Source organism: Silene latifolia, chromosome 10, assembly GCF_048544455.1.
Source record: "Silene latifolia isolate original U9 population chromosome 10, ASM4854445v1, whole genome shotgun sequence".
Taxonomy (NCBI): domain Eukaryota; kingdom Viridiplantae; phylum Streptophyta; class Magnoliopsida; order Caryophyllales; family Caryophyllaceae; genus Silene; species Silene latifolia.
Window position 1 is genome coordinate 75397660 of NC_133535.1, and position 6912 is coordinate 75404571.

Here is a 6912-nt window from a genome sequence, read left to right on the forward strand (position 1 = left end):
CCCAAACTTTCCTAGGATTGTAAGATATAACCCAACTCAATCCATCACAACAATAATTGCTTGCTTATAATTTGAGAACATGTTTGTATGATCATATCCCATGAATCCCCTATGAACCCATGACACCCTAGTGCCTTTAATCAATTGTTTACACCCCTTATTTTATTCATCTTGCTAGTTTATTTTCATTGATATTTTAGTTTAGTAACCTTCTACATCAACCCAATTTGTGACACCCCTTAGACACTACTAGTTACAATAGAATTCTCATTTCAATACCCGTCCCTTGGGATCCGACCTTTACTTGCCTCTTTACTAATTGTAGAGTTGTTTGTGAAGTATAAATTGTGTTTTGTATCGACCATTGACCAACGACCACATATGCTTAATTTGTGAAACGAAATGGACTCGATCAAAAATGGCGCCGTTGTCGGGGACGGTGTTTAATTGATTTAAGATTTCTTTTATTGTTTTTAGTTGTGTCTTTTTCACCTTGGGGAAGTAAAACTCCTCAAGGTTTGTTCTAATTGTTCTCGAGTTGTTTGATATTTTGCATGTCTAGAAGGTTACAAAGAGATTTGTTACCTTTTGACCGTGAAATCGAAAGAACCTTGACGAATAATAGGAGACTTGTTAGGAGGAATTTGGGAGGTGTTGGTGAAGTTGTTCAACCCACTAGTGAGTTTGTCAATCCTTTCGCAATAGAAGGAGAAGAGAACCCATTAAACAATACCACACAAAATCCACCTACAATGCCTAAATTCTCGTCACACTCTATACCCACCGAGGAGGATTTACCAAATGGTACTCCTACCCCACAACATCTTACCGGAAACTTTATTGCCAAGTCCGCCTTCATCCAACTAGTTGAGAGGAGCCAATTCGGGGGAATGCCTAGTGAGGACCCTCATTCTCATATGGAAACCTTTTGCGATTATTGTGAAGCTATCTCTCAAACGGGCGTGACTCAAGACCAAATAAGATGGGTCTTATTTCCTTTTTCGTTAATCGGCACCGCAAAGCAATGGTTGAAGGGCCTTGATAAGGCCACTCTTGGAATAGATTCTTGGAAGAAGCTAGCTCTAGCCTTCTACAAAAAATTCTACCCACCGGAAAAGACCAATATGCTAAGAGCTCAAATTACGGGTTTTAAGCAAATGGATGAAGAATCTTTGTATGAAGCTTGGGAGCGGTTTAAAGGTATTTGTCGCTCATGTCCTCACCATGGACTTAGCGAATGGTTTTTAGTGCAACAATTTTGGAATGGTTTATATGAAGATTCTAGGAACATTCTCAATATGGGATCAAATGGAATGTTCACCGAAGTTGATGACAATCAAACATGGAACAAGATTGAGGAAATGGCGGTCCATAATTCACAATATAGTAGACCTCGCAAGGCTACTAGAGGAGGAAAGTATGAAGTGGACACCGTTACTCAATTGGGTGCTCAACTTAGTGCTCACATTGACACAATCAACTTGAAGTTTGAACAAGCTATGGCTAGACTTGAGGAAAACTCAAAATCATCAAAGCATCATGTCAATGCCATGACGGCATCCTCATCAATCCCAAGCGGGATATGTGAGAATTGTGGAACCTTGGGTCATGACTCAAGTGAATGTAGGGGAACAACCGAACAAGTTAATGCTTTCCAAGCTTACAAAAGTGGTACCCCTTATTCAAACTTTTACAATGAAAACACCAAGTTCCATCCAAATCACTCATACAAAAGCCAAAATGTTCAAAACCCTCAAACAACATAAACTCCACCACCCATGAGAAATCAAAATCAAAGACCCTTTTACAATCAAAACCAAGGCTACCAAAATCAAAATCCATACAATCACCAAAATGACCAAGGTTTTGATGTCCAAAAAGCGGTCCTCCAAATGCAAAAGAATCAACAAGAATTTTTCACTCAAATGCAAAAAGATAGCCAAGCAAAAGACACCACCATCAACAACATTCTAGCTCATACCAAGATGTTGGAAACACAATTGACCCAACTAGCATCTTCAAGTTCACAAAGACAAAAGGGGCAATTACCACCTCAAAGTAATCCCCCTAGACATGAAACGGTTAGTGCCATTCACTTGAGAAGTGGTACAAGATATGAAGCACCGAAGAAGCAAGTTGAGGATGAAGTTGTGAGAGCTAGTGAGAATGAAGTTGTGGTGCAAAGTCCCAAAGAAGGGGAATCATCAAAGGAAGAAAGTTCAAAGAAAAATGAAGACAAAGCCGAAGAGAAGGAGCCCATTGTGATTAGACTTCCTTTTCCAAGTCGTCAAGCCAAGCCTAAATTTGATGATCAACTTGGAAAGTTCATGGAGATTGTGAAGAACTTAGAAGTCTCAATTCCTTTCACGGAATTAATCAATCACGTTCCGGCCTATGCAAAGTACATGAAAGATATCCTCACAAAGAAGAAGTCGATCCGGAAACTTGAGACTATCGCCTTCACTAAGGTGAGTAGTGCAATACTTCAAGGGAGTTCACCTCCAAAGTTAAAGGATCCGGGAAGCTTCTCAATTCCGTGTACCATTGGCGACACAACGATCAACAAAGCCTTATGTGATCTAGGGGCTAGTGTGAGTGTCATGCCGTACTCGGTGAGTAAAAGGTTGGGAATGGGAGAGCTTAAATGCACCAATATCACTCTTCAAATGGCCGATAGATCGACGAAGACACCATTAGGGATATGGGAAGATGTCCCCGTGCGAATTGGGAAGTTTTTCATCCCGGTGGACTTTGTCATTGTTGATATGGAGGAAGATTCCAACATTCCAATCATCTTAGGAAAACCTTTCCTACACACCGCGGGTGCGGTGATTGATGTGAAACATGGAGAGCTCACTCTAGAAGTGGGAGATGAAAGCATAACTTTTAACCTTGACAAAACCATGAGAGCTCCTCGTTTGCATGAGCCATGTTTCATGATTGATCATTATAGCCGGAAAGATGAAAGGAAGAAATCGGAACTCCAATGGAGGAAGAAAGTTGAAGATGCTCCATTCAAAGAGCAAGTGAATTGTGACAAGGAGAGCTTGCAAAGCTCATCAAAATCAACCAAGGAAGAAGATGATGGCCTCATTGGCCAAGAGAAGAAATTGGGAGAGTTGTCTCCATCTAAGCAAGAGATTTTCAATGATCAACTCAATGAAGTTTGTGGTCTTTGGGACGACGAATTTGAAGGGATCTTTAATCCCTACATTGGGCATGCCATCGATCAAGATCAACAACAAGGGCCACGGTCTATTGAGGACCTCTACCATAACAATGAACAAGCTTTTGATTACTTCTTCAAGGTGTTGAGCAACATCAACAACACCTTGAACATGCCCCCTTGACATCTCATCAAGAATGAGAGTTTGGTGGAGTCCTCCCTAAACCACCACTTGTAAATATTTCTAACTCCCTAACTTGCATTTCAATTTTTGTATTGCATTTTTGTCATTTTTGGATTTATTTACTTTGATCAAAATAATTGTCATGTAAGAGAGAAGTGAGGGAGGGACCAATGATTTTAATTAATGTGTAGTGCTTTACCTTAGTGTGGGGATGGCAATTGCCTAGGCTATTCATGCCTTAGTAGTGCCCCCACAATGAAGAACACAAGATTTGAAAGAAAGAAAGAAAGAATGATAAGGGAATGCGTTTGTGCACGGATGGAACTGAATCCGTGTACACAAGGACCAATCCGAGCGGATTCCTGAGAATCCGCCCGTCTGAAGAAGATCCGAGCGTCCTGCTGAGAAGACGCCCGTCTTGGGCTGTGTTGAAATTGCAAAAATTATTGACTGTCAAAGAATCCGAGCGGATTTCTGGAAAGACGCCCGTCTCACAGAATCCGTCCGTCTTGTGAACAATCCGCCCGTCTTGCAACTGAAGAAAAACAAAGAAAAATCTCTGGACAAGAATCCGTCCGTCCTGCACGAAATCCTCCCGTCCCATTTCAGTAGAATCCGAGCGGATTCCCCAGAATCCGCCCGTCTCTAGGCGGGATTTTGAAAATTTTGAAGCTGTAGAATCCGCACGGATTGCGCCCAATCCGCACGGATTGTCCCTGCGTCCTAAAATTGTCGAATTCTTTAAATACCACCCCACCTTCATTCATTCATTCATTCATTCATAAACACTACCCATAACATCAAAACCCTCATCCTCTCCATCTCAAAAACAAAAACCCTCAACAAAATCCACCAAAATCAAATCAAACCATCTTTCAAATAACAAATCAATCACTCCATCTTCATTAACAATCAAAACCAAGAACAAAATCTTCACCTTTGAGTCGATCTTTCAAATAACAAATCAATCACTCCATCTTCATTAACAATCAAAACCAAGAACAAAATCTTCACCTTTGAGTCGATTTTTGTTCTCATAAAGGCAAAGCCTTTCACCTTCAAAATCGATTTGGGCATTCTACACATTGAAGATTTTTGACTCTTTACTTGGTTAGTTCATCAAATGGCAAGAACAAAGGGAGCAACAAAGGCAACAAAGGCACCAAAAGCAAAGGCTCTCTCTCAAAGGCAAAAAGCTCTACAAGCAAAGAAAGCTTTGGTAATGGTGGTATCAACACCAAACTTGGTAGTGCAACAACAACAACAACAAATTCCTATGGAAGCATCACCTTCTACTCCGGTAATCGATCAACTCTTGCATTTTCCGGAGGTAACATTCATTTCCGATACCCATAGAAATACATTTGTCAAGTTTGCTATGAAACAAATTCAATCCACCAAATTCATATGTCAAGATGCCTTAGAGAAGTTGGGTGTTCTTGAACAAACAAAAGTCTTTTTCAATGCCATGGGTTTGAACAAATTGTTTGAAATGAAGGAAGTAACATACCCCTCCCTTGTCTTGGAATTCTTAAGTTCTTTAAAAGTGACAAAAATTGAGAATAGGAAAAATATTGAGTTTCGTCTAGCTAACACTAGTAGACGCGTTACCTTTCCGGAATTGGGTGAAATTTTGGGTCTTAGCGATGAACATAAATTTTATAAGCAATATGGGAAGTATGATCCCGAGCCTCTTTGGGAGGCAATCTCCGGGAAGAAATTTGAAGATTTTCATGCTTGTCGTGCTCTTTTGGTCCATCATCCGGGCATAAGAATATGGCACAAAGTTGTGGGAAATACCATAATTGCTAGGAAAGACACCAATCATTTCACGGGACTCGATTTCATTCTCCTTGAATCAACTTTGAATATTGGAAGAATTCACACCAAGCCTTACAATTCTTTGAGGCTATTGGTTGATAGATGGCTCCATGTAGATAGTGGGAAGAAGGGTCAAACCGTTATTGTTAATGGCGGCCTTGTCACGGTCCTAGCCAAGCACTTTGATCCTAATTTCAATAAGGATAGCAAGTACAAGGCTAAGGATGGTGGCCATCTTATTGATATGTCCATCTTGATTAACAAGTTTAAGTCGGTTGCTCACAATCCCCTTGATACCAAGTATGGGTGGCTTACTAGTGAGGCTCGATCATTCACTTTACCCGCAAAGATTTGCCGTCTTAGTGTCCACCGGACCAACTATTTACTTCCCTATCCGAAGAAGCCGAGTACATCATTCAACAACAAAAGGGTGATCATGAAACTCCCTCCTCTTCCATTGTTATACCACCTTACCCCTTTGTGTATGAAGAGTTCAAACCGCAAGGAGTTGAAATTGGAAAAGACTATGTCACTCTTCTTATGCAAGCCATGCACAAGCAAGCTTATGAAGATCGGAAGAATGCATATTTGGCTCAATATCCTCCCCTCCTACATCTAGCTAGGCAAGGACTCCTTGATCCATCTTGTCCTTTGTCTAGTTGGGCGGATAGAGAAGCCTTATTTCCGGGTGCATCTAGGGACGTGGCGGAAGACAATGAGGTTGTTGGAAATGGTGAAGAAATTGATGATAATATTGAGGAAGAAGCAAGTGGAGATGAAGAAAGAGATGGTGAAGATAATGATGAGCAAGATGATGGAGAAAGTGATGAAGAAAGTGCCAAGGAAAGTGGCAATGTGACCGCTTCTCATGAGGGAAGTGGTGATGATAATAGCATGATGGAAGACTAGCCTTGGAGACTCCTACTCTCCCATGGTTTGTCTATATCTCTTTGTATTTAATTTCATTTTGATCATTGTTGGTTTAGTCCTAGCAACATCAAAGGACTCACACCTCGGTTCCATTGAGGTGTTCTTTATTGTTCCCATTTTTGAAAATCCAAAATGACAATCTAGTTTCATGCATAGCATAGTGTGTGCATGAACTCACCCATGCTTTGACATTAGCAATAGTGTCTTATTTGGTTTGGGGAAGTTAATGCATACACAACGGGAGGTAATCTAAATTATCCTCTCCGTCATAACAAAAACCATGCATCATGTAGTATAGCTTAGTGTAGAATTGCATTTAGTATAGAAATCATGCATCATTTTTGCATAATTTCCATCATTTTGGCCATTGAGGACAATGCCCATATTAGTGTGGGGATGGGAATTCTAACACTTAACTTTTATTCAAAAACCATAAAAATTGAAAAATTTCAAAAACATCATAAAAATTTAAAAATTGAAAAACCAAAAACAAGTTAATTTCCTTTGTATATATTGTTGTATATATTGTGTTTGTTTATCCTTGTTCACTTTGATTGACTACGCCACATCCGAGACATGAGGATATTGAAGACCGCATGGTATGATCTTTCCAATCTCCTTTTTCCTCTTTATGTTAATGACTATGTGGCTTTATTTTGATTGATGCGGTACAACAATGTGAATTTAGGATTGCATTTAGTTTATTTGGCATATTAGTTGGTAGAATCATATGCATTAGGATGTTTATATGCTAGTTGCATCATGGCATGTAGTTTGCATGTTAGAAAATTTTGCGAAACCGTCTATTTGG

The 6912-nt window shown here is 40.0% G+C and overlaps 1 non-coding gene across 1 annotated transcript; it reads right to left on the reverse strand.

Moving 5' to 3' along the window:
• Positions 1-1124: 1124 nt before the first annotated feature.
• LOC141610036 (small nucleolar RNA R71) lies at positions 1125-1231 on the reverse strand. Its single transcript, XR_012527931.1, has one exon. It is a non-coding gene; the product is annotated as a small nucleolar RNA R71 (small nucleolar RNA).
• Positions 1232-6912: the final 5681 nt, after the last annotated feature.